The sequence below is a fragment of the Jaculus jaculus genome, chromosome 15 (assembly GCF_020740685.1).
Source record: "Jaculus jaculus isolate mJacJac1 chromosome 15, mJacJac1.mat.Y.cur, whole genome shotgun sequence".
In the NCBI taxonomy this organism is placed as follows: Eukaryota; Metazoa; Chordata; class Mammalia; order Rodentia; family Dipodidae; genus Jaculus; species Jaculus jaculus.
In genome coordinates this window covers 51,041,586-51,059,484 of record NC_059116.1, presented here as the reverse complement: position 1 = coordinate 51,059,484, position 17,899 = coordinate 51,041,586, and the positions used below count along the sequence as shown (strand labels likewise).

General features: G+C 38.2%; 1 pseudogene; it reads right to left on the bottom strand.

The window, feature by feature from the left end:
* LOC101607760 overlaps positions 1-12,511 on the bottom strand; it is a 63,146-nt pseudogene extending 50,635 nt beyond the window's left edge.
* Positions 12,512-17,899: the final 5,388 nt, after the last annotated feature.

Here is a 17,899-nt window from a genome sequence, read left to right as displayed (position 1 = left end):
CAACTCCTTAATATTTGTTTGCAATCTTAGAGGAAATATGTTCTATGTTCTACCTTTAATTTTTACCATTAGTGCTAAACCAATATCATGGGTATTTTTCTAATTTAAAAACCTAGTTTTATTAAATTTTGTGTACTATTTTCAAGACATAATTTACATACACTGTTATTAACATTTCCAAAGGGGCACTGGCTTTAGTAACCTTAAATTGAAGAGTCCCCTGGTTGCTAGCAGTCATTATCCCAGACACAATCTTACCCATACAAACTTCCCCTTTACTCTTTCAACCATTCAAAGCTAAATTGTATTGTTTCTTCCATAGGGTTTTTGCAAATATGCTTTATTCAATACTTTATTACTTAAAGACCATGAGAAAAATAAACTAAAATTAACTTTTTGGTAAAAATAAATATGAGTTAGTAGATGTTAATTTTATAATCATAAAAATGAAACACTGGGCTGGACAAATGGCTTAGCAATTAAGGTGCTTGCCTGCAAAGCCTAAGGACTTATGTTCGACTCTCCAGATCCCACATAAGGTGAGGCAAGTGCAAGGGCTCACATGCCTACTATGTAGCACAAGTGTCTGGAGTTCTGTTGCAGTGGCTGAGACCCTGGAGTGCCAATTCTCAATCTCTCTGTGTGTCTCTTTACCTTTTTCTCTCTAAAATAAAGATTAAAAAATATTTTTTGAGCCAGGCATGGGGGTGCATGCCTTTAATCCCAGCACTCAGAAGGCAGAGACAGGAGGATGAATGTGAGTTCAAAGCCACCCTGAGACTACATAGTGAATTCTAAGTTAGCCTGGGCTATAGTGAAAACCCTACCTCAAAAAAAAAAAAAAAATTAAAAAAAGCTTTTCCAGTCAAGATGACATCCACCTAACTGTGCTACACCTCTCAGGGAAGGAAAGGCAAGAATTTAAGGGTTCATTGGGTCTTCTAGAGGGGAGCAGACTCTAATAGAACTCCAATGGGAGGGGACAGAGGGGGAGCCAAGGGAATCAGTTGATTCCCACATGCTCAGGTAGCCCACAAGTCCCATAATCCCCTCATGCAGCCATCCTAACCATAGTCCCAGCCACAGGTTTCTTCTGCACTAACTGCAGACAAGGGGACACAGGGCAGCATAGGTCCTCCAGTGCCACCATGCATTGGCAATCATCCAACTCCCTCCACCCTGTGTGAAAGCCACCCCGCTCTCCCCTCCCCTTGGGACCCACTGCATATGACTACAGTCCCTATCCCCCCTCCTCCACCCCCACAACCTCAGTCCCACTCCTCCTGCCCCTAGCAACCTCGGTCTGCTTCCCCTGTCCCCAGTGACCTCTGTCATGCTCTCCCTGCCCCTCTCCCCCTTGACCTCAGTCCCACTGTACCTGCCCCCACAACCTCAGTCCCACTCCCCCTTCACCCTGCCACCTCAGTTCTACTTCCCCCAACCCCCATGACCTCAGTCCTCCTCTCCCCATCTCTACACTGTGATGGGCAGACAACAGAGTAAAAGGAATAACATTCAGAATCAAATGCAAGTAAATCCAACAAGTTTGCTCAGTCCTAGAATGGGTGTCTCTAATCAAAACATAGAAGAGACATTAGGATCAAAATGTCAATATCCCCTGACTAAGAAAATAGAAGAACTTGCAGAAAATCAACAAAGGACAGATAATAATGTGAATGTTTTTCATTCTAGACTAGACCTAATAGATTAAGAAAATGGAAGGGGTCCAAAAGCAGTTAAAGGATATGAAGGAGAGCCAGAAAAGGGACCTTAAAAACCAGCTGGCTAAGCTCAATGAAGACATAAAGAAATTCAAGGAAGAATTCCAAGAAGCATCAAGAAAATCAGAAAATGATGTGAAAAGGGAACTGGACAGAGGGATGGAAACTATATGTAGGAAAAGTAATATAAAATGCCAACCAAATTGAGCCCAAATTCTATAGAAGTTCTCAAGAATGGAGTCAGCCATGTGTAGGATAGAGACTCAGATCTGGAAGACAAGACAAAAGAAATAGTTTGAGAGTGCAGAAGTTTCAATAAGTTCAAAAATTTCTGTGAATAGAACATGAGGTAGGGCTTCATGCTAGCCCAGGCTGACCTGGAATTCACTATGTAGTCTCAGGGTGGCCATGAACTCACAGCGATCCTCCTATCTCTGTCTCCCAAATGCTAGGATTAAAGGCATGCACTACCACGCCTGGCTCAGAATACACATTCTTCTCAGCAGTCAATGGAACCTTATATAAAGGGTGAAGGGAATAGACACAGAGAACACTCAATTCCTAGCAAACCACATATCCAGAGACATAGAGGCTCCCAAGTCTCATCACTGAAGCAGACCTAAAATGAACCCAACATGGCTTAAGGAAATTTGAGGAAGAGGGGGCCAAAAGAATGTCAGAGCCATATGTTGGGTCATGATACACATAGACATTGCTTCCTACCCATACCGGATGGCTAACCCCACAATGTACAACCCACATTCCCCAAGGAAGAGGGTCCCTGTGAAGGGGAGGGGGGAGGACAGGGAGGAGGATAAAATGGTACCAACTTTACTGTATACAATTAGTGCAAAACTAATAAAAAATAAATATATTATTTTTATCATATATATTAGTTTTTAAATAAAACATTTAAAATTTACTAAACAGTTGCCACCATGAATGTAAAGTATTGCATTTGGGTTGTGAAACAAAAAATTAAGTAACTTGTAAATAAGATTATTGAATCTGGCATTTGTTACATATACTTTACTAATTTTCACATTATAAATAAGGTGTTATTATTACTTTAGGACCTAAAGTAATATGGCAAGTAGATATAATCAAGTAGCGAATAACAACCTAAGCTTATCTGTAATGTTTCTGTTTTATCCATTAATGAAAGTGTTAACTATCTCACACAGGGAAAAAAAAAAAAAACATTTTAAAAGTATATATTTCATTCTGTTTTAACTTGAAGTCCATTAGCTCTCAGAAGCTTAAATTTAGTTATGTGCACTGATAAAGCTGAAATTGCAGAAGCAGATCTTTCTCCTCGTCACTAACATACATATTCACTTAGTACTTACTATGTGCAGAGCATGCTAATAACTTTGGGAGCACAGAAAATGTGTTTTACAATCCAGAAAGTCAAAATATAATGCATTAAAATCTAATTAGGAATAGTTACTTAATTGTCTATTGTTCCATGGATGAAATATAACCCATTAGAATCACTACATGAAAAAATTCCATCTCAACTCTTCAACCTTAATCTTTGCCATGCATAATCCTTTTTCATCTCAAATTCTAATTTATAACAATCCAGAAATTAAAGCCCTCTCAGCCTCATCAATATCCTGTCACTGTGGACAACAACTTGACCAGTTTATTTCAGTCATACTCAAAAAAGCTGTGAGGGCCACCCAAGCAACAAACAAGGGCAGACATGAATACCTGTAGGTCAGTAATCTCTTGAACATGTACGTCATGGTGCACCAGGAAAAAAATGATTCCCACTCTGTTTACTTGTGGCTTGGTAAGACATTTTTTGGTAGTGAGTTAATAATTTTAGGGATAAAATTTCTATAAGGAAGTACAATGTCTACGTGACTGCATCTACATCAGGGGAAATGGTGCAATATCTTGTTACAACATTGTCAATCAAAGAAAATAAGCTCATTGGATTTTTTTTTTTTTTTTGAGGTAGAGTCTCATTCTAGCCCAGGCTGTCCTCGAATTCACCATGTAGACGTTGGATATTTTATAGAGAAAAAAATTAACTGATCCTATGAAAACAATGAGAAAACCCTTTATATCATTAACAATATCTACAGACTGACCATATAGAGTTAGATCCTCCATTAATTAAACAATGTCATGAATACCCTTCGTATTGAATTATCCCTCCAATGCCACATTCTTTTGTAAACATTCTAAATTTACTTGTTATATTAATTATACTCTCATAGCTGTTATTAATTATAAAATATATAATTCCAACCTCATAATTCTTAGACAAATCTAAAATTGTAAAGTTTTAAATTATGTTATGCCTTCTCTCTTTTCTGAATGTTAGTATTGTGTTTCTATTAAAGAACTATGTTATTTTTGAACATGTGACAGCCAACTTTAATTTCATTTCTACTTCCAATATCTATTACTGATATTGAAATAGGAATTATCTGACATAGATTGAGACTTCAATGTCTGGTGAAATTTTAGGGTAAAGACTACATGTAAAATATGCTATTCCATTGTGAACCTGGATCTTCTCCATACAGTTTTATAAATTATTCCATTTCAACTATGTTTCTGAGGGGACAAGAAAACTCTACAGAGGGTCCTATAGTACTATTAACTAAAGGGAAAAAACAAGCAAATAAACAAACAAAATTTATGGCTATTCCTAAGGAGGCCATGAGAAAGGGTATTTTGGAGAAGTTCGTGGTGGGCTGTGTGTTAGCTTTCCTTTTTCTTTTCTTTTCTTTTCTTTTCTTTCTCTTTTTTTTTATTTATTTGAGAGCAACAGACAGAGGGAAAGAGGCAGATAGAGATAGAATGGGCATTCCAGGGCCTCTGGGCACTGCAAACGAACTCCAGACGCATAAGCCCCCTTGTGCATCTGGCTAATGTGGGTTCTGGGGAATCGAGCCTCAAACTAGGGTCCTCAGGCTCCACAGGCAAGCCCTTAACCGCTAAACCATCTCTCCAGCCCAGCTTTCCGTTTTTTGATCAAATACCTTAGGTGATCAACTTGCTTAAAAGAAAGTTTGTGTGGGGTGGGGGGTATGACTCTCAGTATTCAGTCCTGGTTACTTATCCTGCATTGCCTTGAATCTGTAGCAAGGAAGTATATCATGGTGGTGAATGTGTGATGGAGCAAAAGGCTCTCCTCATGGCAGCCAGGAAGAGAAGAATAAAAGACTAGGATCTCAATATACCCTTTAGCGTATATCCCCCCCCCCCAAAAAAAAACCTAACATCTTCTGTTTAGGTTCTAACTGATAAAATTCCTGTCACCTCCCAATAGTGTCCTAGTCTTGGGCCCCATTTTCACTATGTGGACCTTTGGAGGGAAATTAAGACCCAAACTCAAGCCAGTTACATGCAGCTTACATCTTCAATCCTTCCCGCGATGCTCTTGAGCATTTTCTGGTGGAGAGAGGCTGCATTTACAGTATCCGAAGAGTGTACCACAGAGTCTCGGCCTGGAGCAGCAAGGGAGAACAGTAGGAAACAACACGGAGAGTTCAGGGGACTTAAACAAACGGTGAAGTAGAAGCATGTATCTTTGGCAGAGTAATCCTAGGGAAAACAAGCCTTAAGTTATTTTCAAATGGATTTTCTTCAAAAGAATGCATTTTCTGTAGAACGGAGGCATTGTCACAGGTATCTGTAGGGTAAGATGCAGGAGCAAGGCAAGTGCCAAATAGTCAGTTGTGAAAGAGATTTCTCTGGAGAGGGACTCTACTGAAGCCTCGACCACAGAACCAGCCATGGAATGCTGCGCTGCTGCCTAACGCAGCCTTACCTGGGCCCAACTGTAGAAGCCAAAGAAATATTGGTGAGCAGAGTGATTAACAGGAGGAAAAAAATCATAGCAGGAAAATCAATTGTACTTTTTTCCACTCCCATAGATCTCCATACAGGAGCTGAGAAAGAAAAGAAATTTTGGGTGACCTGAAAATTTTGTTAACTGTACTGGAGTAGATGTTTAAATTGTGGAGATGAGATTTATTCTTGTGGCTAAAAGATGAGATAGGCAGATTAGGGAGCTTATGGAGAAAGGGAAGCATGAGTTCATTGTGGAGGTTTAATGGGCAGGAAAAAAGAAAAAAAAGTACTTAAAAAGTAAAAAAAAAGAAAGAAAACAGTATGTATACTGTTGATAGTTAGCAAATTGCCTAAAATGATTAAAATGATCAATTATTTTCTATGATGAGGAGCAGTGTTAAGTGGCATAGCTATGCAGTAGTGACATATAAAATATGATAGATGCTAGATAATAAATAGAATATAGATAATAGATTATATATATAACAGAGATTCTATATATACATGCCTACCAACTTGTATCTATCTTTACCTATAACGATTTCTGTCTACCTACCTATACTCCCTTCACATCCCATGAGAGATACAATTTTTTACTTTTACAGTTACAGAGACACATTGCCCAACACATTACCACACAGCATCTTCGAGATGCCGCCTTCACACTCTGCCTCAAGATCAGAGTGACACAAAATGATGATGTAGGTATTCACCTTTCTCTTTGCAGCACTGAACTAATGATTTCAGTGAAGCAAGAAGTAGAGAGTCATGATTTTAGTGCTGGCTACACCTGTATGAAATATATATTATGCACTGGAAGCACTGTAAAACCTACACTCTGCAAAAGGGTATTGATTTTATTTTAAAGATTTAGTCAGATGTGTTTAGTTACTGAACAGAGATTTCACAATTACCTAGTAGATTACCTCGTAGATGATAAGAGCCTGGACTCAGACAAGTCTGTCTGATTCTAAGAACTATAACCTTTTAACTATCAGTAATCAAGACAAAAGTTCATGAGACTATAGAACCAAAAAGATGCCCTTAGCCCAGTTTAAATAACAAATTGTTCATTTAATAATGCATCTGAATGATTTTTCACATTCTTAATATCTGAGAAATGTGGGATAATTAGCACTATTTGTATTTTACTGTTAAAATAATCTAATCTCCCAATTTAAATACAAATGAACACAAAGCTAATGGCAGAGACAAACTATAGCTTCTCCATTCTTAATCTCATTCACAATTGTACCACAATAATGATGGTTAGGTATTCATAAGATATCTGGACTAAAGTGATGGAAGAGAGGATTTCTTACATTTGCATGGGCAATTTCTGAAAATTCAAAATTATAATAAAAACATTGCAAGTTACTGACATGCTGTAAGGTAATAGTGAGAAGAAATTTTCTAAATGATATTTACAGCACAATGTGCCTTATAATAATGCTGCCAGTTTGTTAAGGCACCATTTTTCTGGACTTCTCATAGTAAAATTCCCAAACAGAAAGTACTTGGTGCCAAAATATGTAACTTTGTATCATAACAACTGCATTATGGCTATTGTAAATTTTAGAACAGAGCTTACAATCCACAATTGTAAGCAAGGCAATCTGAGAATTAAAGTTAAAAAGCAAGAAATTACTCCTATGATTGACTAGTCATTACCTGTATTTGCCCAAATATTTCACTATAATTTTGCACAATTTGTTTAAAATCCAGATTACAAACCAACAGTCATTATTGTGTTTATTTCTTCTCAATCTTCTACATAAAGTGCAAAGGATATGGCAACTTTTCCCAGATTTTTTAAATGCTTACTTACTGATTAAATATAAATTTTAACTTATATGGGCATTTCTAAAAAAAAGTAAAAAGGTTCATGCTTATCTGCTCTATATTTGCATATGTTATTTCCATATAATTCACAGATAGGCCTATATTTCAGAATTATGTGTTTTTATGACTGAATTTGCAAGGTAACATATCATATAACCACTGGTTACCTGATGCTATGTAAACATTTGAAAAAAATATGGGTCTAATATGTGAATTATTCCCTCCAATGAAATCAGTTCTCTCTACATGATACTATTTTTCATTTTGATATTTTTTTCCAGGTGGTATATCACTCTAGCCCAGGGTGGCCTGTAACTCACATTCTAGTCCAAGGCTGGCCTTAAACTCACAGAAATCCTCCTCAATAGTTAGTACTTTTTAAAAAACAGTAATTTCATCCTACTTGTTGACCACAAACTAGACAGAGACAGAATATTTTAATATACTCTACTTTCACCCACACTTCTGGATTTTTACTGGCTTTTTAATGCTATACAAATAATGAAAATTTTTTTTTAAAACTTTAATATTTGGATAGAAAATTTTCCTCTTTTTATATTTTTTGTTGCCTCATTACACTGGCCAGAACATTACCCAGTACAATGCTAAAAGCAGTGGTCAGAACAAATAGCAACACTTTTTCTGATTTAAGAAGAAAATATTTAGTCTTCTACCATTAAGAATAGTGCTAGAGATATACTATGGCTTCCTTCCAAAGTTCCTTTCTATTCCTAGTTTCCTAGCTTTGATCATGAATTAGTGTTAAATTTTAATATATTTTTTTTTCTTGTATCTACTGAGAAAATCATGTGGTCTCTTGAAATGGTGAATTGCATTGATTGGGTTTTGATTGTTCAATCATTCATACATTCCTGGGATAGACCTCACTTTGTTACAATGAATTATTCTTATTATACAGTTCAATTAGTAATATTTGGGTTAATAATTATTTCATCTACACTCATGAAATATATTGGTCTGGAGTTTTCTACTTTATAAAATACCCTGGGGAATACATGCCTGTTACTGAAAGCTTAGTCAAAAGCTTATAGCTAGGGAAGTCATGAGCCATAACAGAGTAACATCTGCTGTTGTCTGGTTAAATGCATATATTATGACCCCCAAACTGCCTTGTAAGCACTATTTAAAAAGTTTTTATACCCATATACTAATACTACTGTCACTTTTGATTAAAGAAGCTTCTTTAATGGCAGTGACCATTGGAATGACTCAAAAGTCACCATTGTGTTGAGAAGAAGGGGCACTTAAACATCTCTATCACACCTTCCAAGTCTCAGAGTCCATTATAGAAGAGGTTGCAGAAAAATGTAAGAGCCAAGGGCAAGGTAGGGCTGCTTATAATGTAATCTTCTAGATACAACATGGCCTTGATCTTCATGACCCTGCAGTGTCTAACTCTACCAACACAAGACCTTAATGATAGGAAGAAAAGATGAAGACATCAAAATAAAAGAGAGACTAATTGAAAGGGGGAGAGGATTTGATGGAGAGTAGCTTTGAGAGGGATGACTAAGGGTGGGTGAGGTAAGTGTCATGGTTTATTTTCTACAATTATGGAAGTTGTCAATAAAAAGTTTAAAAAATACCCTGAGACCAGAAAAATGGCTCAGGTTAAGTGATTGCTATGCAAGTGAAAGTATGAGGACCTAAGGTTGAATACCGCAGGATTCACAGAAGTGCTAGGTGGGCATGGTGGCCACAAATAATCCCAATGCCCAAGAGGAGGAGGCAGAGGGTCTAGACAATCTGGTTTGCTTGACTAGGCAAGTAAGTGAGCTCTGGAATCAAATGAGGAATTCAGTCTCAGAAAATAAAATATAGAGCCATATATGGGGATATCATCGTCAACCTCTGGCCTACAGATACAGAAGTATACATGCTAGGCCCACTCACACTTCTCTGGCTCCAAGAAAAAAAAGTACACATGATAGCCAGACAAACGCAGTGTAGAACAGTAAGACCTTGTCTCAAACACATGGAAGGCAAAGACTGTCATTCCTACAATGTGCTCTGACCTTAATACAAGCATACCCACACTCACTCACATGACCCCCCCCCCACACACACACACAGGAGCACACACTCATGTACAAAATATAGCACAAAAAGAGAACCAAGACCTTTAACAATCAGATCCAAGAGGTGCTCTGGGAGGAGGTCCAAATTCCCCAAGTGGGCCATTAATTGAGAGTGATAAGTGGAGCTCTTTGCTTTAATTCCTTGGTATACAAATCCATAAACACTTCATGCTGGGAACACAGCTCCTCTAGTTTACCACCTGCACTAAGAGCTGAGGATGACCCTCCCTGAGCATTGTGTAGCAGCATTCCTCCATTGTGAATTCAATGACTCCTTCTAGTTCTAAACTCTGGTTTTCAGCAGTTCCTCTCTGCAGACATTCTGACCTGCCTCTCTGAACAGCTCCTTCTATGGTGTTCTGTAATTTCTACCTCCTCCACTAAGCCTGTTTTGCTGTCCTTTTTTTGCAATTTAGCAAGCTCTCTGATACCAGTCTAAGTTCATCATGTTGAACTGCATGTTGAATTACTTCTCCTTGAAGTAATTGTGGGCAATTATAGGAATAACTTCATTTGATTCTTTTATTTCAATAATCATAGGCCTTTGCTATTTCTTTTCTGATGTTTGAGAACCATTTTTCTATATTTGGTCCATGTTTTCTTGTTTATGGGTATGTCCAATCGCCATTAAGATTTTGAGATGACAAGGGGAAATGATGCTTATTGAATAAAATGAAAATTTAGTTACAAAAGTTACACAGCCTACAGATGATTGGGCTTCTGCTTGAGAATGAAAATACTTAGTAGCAGAGGCCAGTAACTTAAAAAGGAGACATAAAGGGAAGAGAAAGGAAGGGAGGAGGGTACTTAATAGGTTGATATTGTATATATGTAAGTACAATGGTTGTAATGGGGAGGTAATATGATGGAGAATGGAATTTCAAAGGGGAAAGTGGGGGGAGGAGGGAATTACCATGGGATATATTTTTATAATCATGGCAAATGCTAATAAAATTTTTTTTAAAAGTTACACAACTATAAAGCAGGTACCTTCTATTTCCTTGTACACAGAGGAACATTTGTAATTTGATCTTATACCAAAACAATCATACATATAAATATTGATGAAAGAGTATTTCTGTGTATAGAACTACACTGTAAATTTTAACCATTGTAAGTTGTATTCTGTTACAAGCCTTCCCCTCATTTTACTTAATCCTTAAATAAATATATTTTGATTGTTTTCAATTTCTTTATCATACTTAGTGTACTTTTTAGCTTGTTATAAACCTTTGGTCACACACACAAGTTTTTCAAAAAACATTCATAAACTTTTTGTAGAAAAATGTAGGTGAGTTCTGGGTTTGTAAAATATTACTGCTCTTATGCCTTCTCTGAATATATTACAATTATTCTTCATATAATGACACAACACAATTTCACTTATTATTCTACATGTGTTCAGATAAATCATAAATAAATTTAAATATGATTACCAAGCCATTAATAAGCTATCATCACATGGCCATGGCCCATGTTTTAATAAAATGCATCATGCATAAGTGTGCACATATATAGAACCACTGATTCAATACCACTATAAAATTATACTCTTATTGTCCAACATAGGAATTCAAAATACAGTACTGATAAATGAACACATAATTCACATTTTTGAAAACATTCTTTCTATAATACTATGTAACTAGTTTTATATGTAGCATGTGTTTCTTAATACATTCCATTCCTTTTGTAGACTGTGTTATTTACCCAAACAGAGCATCTTAATATATCCCTTTCATTTTAATAGTACTTGTGCTACAATTCTCTTTTATTTTATCCTGGAACACTATGTATAAACCTGATCTCTCACCCTACATGCATAGTTAATTGATTCATTGGGCTAACTGGGATTCAAGTCAAGATGACTTAACTGAATATACTCATGCTAAATCAATTATTACTAGCTTCTTGGTCACAGGCTTTGCAAGACCTAGAAGGATAATCAAAAAGGTAAAACCTGAAAGACATGTTATGGAGGCCTACAGTGTATCCTAAGGTGTAGGTAACATTTGTTTGTAACAGAGAGGAAGCTAGAGTCCCTCAGTGAACAGAACAATGGAAGAATGGTAAAGAGGAATAGTCTGGTTCAAGGCTGGCAGAGACAGAACAATGGAAGAGTCTAACTCCAGTAAGCTGGATATTTTGAGTAGAGAATGGGAGATCTGAATACAGGGAGAGAAGATGAGTTGTTTCCAAACTCCAAGAACAAGGACAGAAAGTCAAGTATCAAAGTATAGTTTCTTGTCAGTTTACTAAGAAGCAATAAGGGACAAAGTCAAATTTTGGGGGCAAAACTACATATTCAAATTGAATGCATATCTGAGAGATAAAGCCAGAATCATTTGGGGAGGGGGTGGAAGTTTTTCCATATTGCAAGGCCATAGAGCAGTTGGCATCAAGTCAATCCAATAGTGGACAAATGAGGCTTGCAAAGGGATTTAGTGAGAGATCCAGGATCATATGACATTGAGAAGCCTTAGCTTTCAGAAATGCATCAGGATAATTGGCCAGCACTCAGCAAGCCCAAGCTAAAAGAGCAAGGATTTAGAAGGATCCAGTCGTTAGAAACATGCCTCCAAGCACAGAGCAGGAACCCTAGTCAGGGTAAATGAAGTGGCTAAGCAGATCAATGACATAATGGCCCGCAGACAGGGAGTAAAACCGACACCTAGTAGCTGTAGTGAGACACAGTGTAAAAGCTGGAGGTAGGGAAAGACATGCAAAGGTCAGGCCATCCCCAGAAACAGGAATGAAAACATGTGGAATAGTGTACTTGTCAGCTGGCCTTCTTTATATGTCAAGATTAAAGGGAAAATGGATACCTGTACTCAAATGGGAAAAAAAGAAAAGGGATTTTAGAGCCAATTTGTATTACTGGTTAAATAATGAAAGCAGTTATGAGAGGAAGAAGAGGAACTCTCAGACTCACATAGGTTCTGACAAGAAAAATCACAGGAGACAATGACTCCGTATTAACAAGAATTTACCTTTTGCCAAGCACAGTGCAGTTGTCAGGAGCTTTGCTCTCATGAGTACTCACAACAGCCTTATAAGAAACTAATGCTACACAGATTTTCTGGTAAGCAAAGTCAACATAACAGAGATTTATTCATTAATAAAATCACACTAATGATGAATGGAAGAACTGGAATTTGAAACAAACTATCTGGTTTCCAAATCTAGACTCATTCCAGCATTACATAAGACATGTCACTGGCATTTAAAACAGTGCAATGAGAAAGCACATAATGGAGCTGGAGACTGAAGAAGGAATCCAAGAAGTTTCCCCCAAGAAGTACGACACATTGAATAAGGGTGATATAAAGGAGGACCAGGAAGAATCTCAGGTGATGCTAAAGTTTTTCTTATAGTTATGCAAGTGAATTTATTAACTTATTGAAAGTGATGAATCTGAATTATATTTATCACATTCTGTAACAAATTATTTGTCTACATGTTGTACTTGTTTTATAACAAAGGTATTCTTTAAAAAAAAGTATTGAAACACAATTACTGACTTGAAAGAGAGCTGCCAGAGGCAAGAAAGAATATATTTGTAGACAGAATCAACACCCTTGACACACTGGCTTTCTTTGTCTTGTTACCTTGTTACTGAGCCAGGTGGCCATGACTATCTCAGTACAAAGCCAGAAGAACATATGGTTTAAGTTTGCATGGAGTGGGGGCTGTAGAGATTCCTCAGCGTCAAGGCACTTGCCTGTAAAGCCTAACAACCAGGTTTGATTCCCCATTACCCACTTAAGGCCTGATGCACAAAGTGGCATATGACTCTGGATCTTTTTTTTTTTGTAGTGTCTAGAGGCCCTGGCCTCTCTCTGTCTCTCTGTCTCTCTCTCTCCCCTTGCAAATAAAATAAAATAATAAAATAAAATAAAAAATTTGCATGGGGGCCAACCCTTTCCCAGAATTCACCTTCCCATGTTTTTAAACAGTATATGATAAATTAGCAACATAATTCATATTGCAGTGAGTTAAAAATGTTAATTTTGATTTAAAGTCTTAGCCTTGTGTGACATTTTTACTAATTAGAAAAGTAAGTCTCTTGGGATCTCAGGGTTTGTTTGTTTTTTTTTTTTTCATTTTCCCATACAGTCCAATGTAATTTTTTATTTGCTACTCTTTTTTCTTTTTTTTTAATTTTTTTGTTGTTATTTTTATTTATTTATTTGAGAGTTACAAACAGAGAGAAAGAAAGAGGCAGAGAGAGAGAGAGAGAGAGAGAGAGAGAGAGAGAGAGAGAGAGAGGGAGAATGGGAGCACCAGGGCCTCCAGCCACTGCAAACGAACTCCAGACACGTGCACCCCTTGTGCATCTGGCTAACATGGGTATGGGGGAATCGAGCCTTGAACTGGGGTCCTTAGGCTTCACAGGCAAGTGTTTAACCACTAAGCAATCTCTCCAGCCTACTCTTCTTTTTTAGTTAAGGACATGTTTTGTATGGATACGTCATGTGTTGGTACCATCTTTTCCCTCCTACATATCCCCATCCTTCTGGGGGTCCCTCCTCAGTGTGGCTGATAGTATTCCCCATGGTGTTGTAGGTTGTGTGTTGTGGGAGCTGCATTCAATTATTGGGGAGAGACAATGACTCTGGGCGTGACATCCAAACCTGTGGCTCTTAATATTTTTCCAACCCCACTTCTGTAAAATTCCCTAAACCTTGGTGGGTGTGCTTTAAGTCTACTTCAGTGATGAGCTCTTAGAAGACTTTGGATTTCTGCTTTGGTAAATGTAGAGTATCCTCAGCATCTGCCTCCTTCACCCTGGTACTGATTATTAGGCTCACTATGGAAGCAGTTCTCTTGCTCATCTCTCCAATTGCTCTGTAGTTTAATCTGAGCCTTGCCCGAAGTGCGAGAGGTGATATATTTCTTAGGGACGTGTTGCCTTCTGTAAAAGAAAACAGATATTCCAAAGGAGAGTGAAGTCAGCACAGGTTAAATTGGATTAAGTGTTAACTTATAGAGAGTTTGATGGATGTAGCCCCTCTTTTAGCCAAAGGCTAGAGGGATATTGACATTGGAGAGGCTAATCTTTGCCTCCACAGGATGCAGACCTGATTCCCAGTTCTAGATATGTGTTCCTTTCCACTGAGCAGATCTTTAAGCCAATCAGAAAGCTATTGGTTACCCAACAAAGCTGTGTACTACTATTGCACTGGTATATTTCTTATCAGGCTTGTCACTTCTGAGTATCTTAGACCCCTGCTTGCTCACAGCATTGTTGGCCACTTTCCTCCAGTAGCTCATGTAGTGCTTTCCAGCAATAGACTGATTGTTTGGTAGGCCTCTTCCAGATTCCATTAAGGTCTCTCCATATTGTGTGTCAGCAGCATATGTTATCTTCAGCAATAAGGTCTTACATTTTCCTCAGGCAGGTAATCTAGTGCTTTGAAAGAAGTCTGTCTTATTTTGGAGACCTTGTAAGTCTCTCCAGTCAACAGCTTAATGTAGGTAGCACCAATTTCTGGCCAAAATTTTTTAAGGTTTGGTTTCTTCCCACCCTACTCAGGGCCCTTCGTGTTGGATGTTCCCCCCGTACTCCTGTTGGGGGTTAAATCTTTTAGTCTACCTTCAGAAGTAAGGTTTCTGTGGTACCAATTCATTTTGGGTTTAGTATTGTGTTTATGTCCCCCACCCTCCACTTTCCCTACCCTAAGACCCTTCTATCCCTATTGTCTGGGCCTCAAGTTGCCTATCTGGTATGCCAGAAACTCAACTAAATTTTTTATGGGACATAGTATATAATATGAATACAGATAGTTAAATATGCACTAGGATATTACACTTTTATAAGAGTAAAAAGACTATGCCAATGCACTGGGTTTCAAGTTTACATGCAGAATTAAAAATATATAATATAAGGAGAAAGATCTAGCAACAGTTTTAGAACTGCTTATATTTGTACAGTGATGTTCTTGATTAGAAAAGTACAGTCATGTTAGATATAACAGCAGGAACTTTTATTAAGGGTTGTGACATTTTTCAGGGGTCTGTTCTGTAAGAGGTTCTGTTCAGTACTCTTTAAGTACTATAATAAAAAGTCAGGAAACCACCTTTTATTAGAAATTTATGATTTTTATGGATATGCCAGAATTTATGGACCTTCCTAAGAAATCTTCTAGACCACGAGCTAAGATATAATGAGAAGCATAAAAGATGTATCAATAGAAATACCAGTGATCTGAACCTGGAAACACGTAAATATTTTACACTGTGTTAAAATTAAGTTGTTATATAAAACAAAAACTAATATAAAAGAATTGAACTTACATGTAGCATAGTCACAGAGATAAGCACAATTCCAATGACTTCAAGGCATAATGTTTTATTCTCTTTTTTAAAAATATTTTATTGACCACTGGAAAATGTCTCACTCATTAAAGATGCTTGCTTGCAAAGCCTGATAGCCCAGGTTCAATTCCTTGGTGCCAATGTAAAGCAAGATGTGCAATGTGGTAATTCATCTGGAGTTTGTTTGTAGCTGAAAGTGTCCTTGGAACACCTATATATACTTTCTCTCTCAAATAAATAAGTAAAAAATATTGAAAAATATTTTATTGAAATTTTAATGCAGGAACATACTCTAATTTTATTGCATTCCCATTTTTATTACCCTCCTTTGTTTTTCCTCCCTCACTCCTGCACTATCCTCTTTCCAAGTAGTCCTGACTCTGTTGTGATGCCTCATTCTTCTTTCTTCTATCTTCTACATCAAAATGTTGATGGGTTAAGTCTTGTAGGGATAGCAGCAACCATGAGACTATAAATGAACTAGTTAGTTCACGTTCAGATGACAGTTCCCCAGTATATTCTTTCTTATTCTGTGGCTCTTGTATTCTTTCTTCTCTACCACAATGTTCCATAGGCCGTGGCAGGCATGACAGAATTGTACTATTAGTGCTGAGCTATTCACAGCCTCTAATTTTCAGCTGTTTTAGAGTTTTAAGTGTCCTTAGTGTCTACTACTATGGTGGTTTTAATCAGATGTCCCCAGTAAACTCATGTGTTTTAAATGCTTGGACCTCTACTGATGTTAAGTTTGGAGGTGGAGTCTTGCTGGAGGAGGTGTGTTTTGGGGGGCAGTCTTAGAGGTGTCAGAGCAAGCTCCCTCTTGCCACAGTTCAGCTCACTCTTCTCTTAATTTCTATCTGTTGTGGCAGAAGTGATGTGCAGCCTCTGCTAATGTCATACATTCTCCTGCTGTATGAAACTTCTCCTTAGGACTGTAAGCAAAAATTAAAAATAAAATGAACTTTCCTCCCACTAGCAACTCTGTTCTGGTTGGGTATTTGGTACAGCAATAAGAAATAACTGCAACATGGAAAATTGATACCAGTGGAGTTGGGTCATTGCTGCTAGAACCCTGACTGGATTTTAGCCTTTGGAACAGGTTTTAGGGAGGAATGTGAAAGGTTTTAAAAACTTGGCCTGGCAGGGAATGGTAGTGCATGCCTTTAATCCCAGCACTCTGGAGGCAGAAGTAGGAGGATCACCATGAGTTCCAGGCCACCCTGAGAGTACATAGTGAGTTCCAGGTCAGCCTGGACTAGAGTGAGACCCTACCTCGAAATACAAACAAACAAACAAAACTTGGTCTGGACTGTTCCACTCCTGGTAGCTCACGTTTTTCCTGAATAAAAGCTTCCATCTTTGCCTCAGAGTGGTCTCCGTGGTCTTGGTAACTCCTGAACCTTACATCTGGTGCTCGTGCCTTGAATAGGAAGGGTTCTTATTGCTCTTTTGGGCAGCCAGACCTCCTTTCCCCTGACCAGACCACTGAGCTGCCATTCAACCCTCTGAAGACTTTGGACCATCTCTGTCTGATACAGGCTGTCACACCCACCACGATTTGGCCTCATTGTTTTTCCCTTCCTTGTCTCCCTCCTTCTTGGTAAGTGTCCCTCTCAGGTTGTCCTGTCTCAGATTTCACCCCTCCTCATGGAAGCCTTGCTGGCACACCAGGCTACTCCCCTCAGCTACTAGGCCCCAACCTCAGGTCTCAAGAAAGACGCACTGCGGTCATTTAGGGTCTCTCTCTTTCTGGTCTATAATACCCTGCACCCTAAGGGGTGCCGTTAGGTTCAGTTGCACCATCTTGTGACCACACTCCCTCTCCATCCCTCCTCTCTCTCTCCCTCCTGAGCTCTCATCTTCCACTGCCAGCCACTTTCACCATTGGGGACAGAGTCACTCGCCTCACCCACTAACAGGCTAAAAAACTGACAGTTGTGACCTGCATGGCCTCTTCCCCACGTGGGAGGTGCAGACCCCATTCACCCTAATGGCCTAGGGGGTCAAATTGGTGTTCTGTGTAAAGCCAGCTTAAGCTCTGGTTTAATTTTCTCTCACTCTTGTTTTGCTCTTTTCCTGTCTCCTTAAGAACTTAAAGGCTTT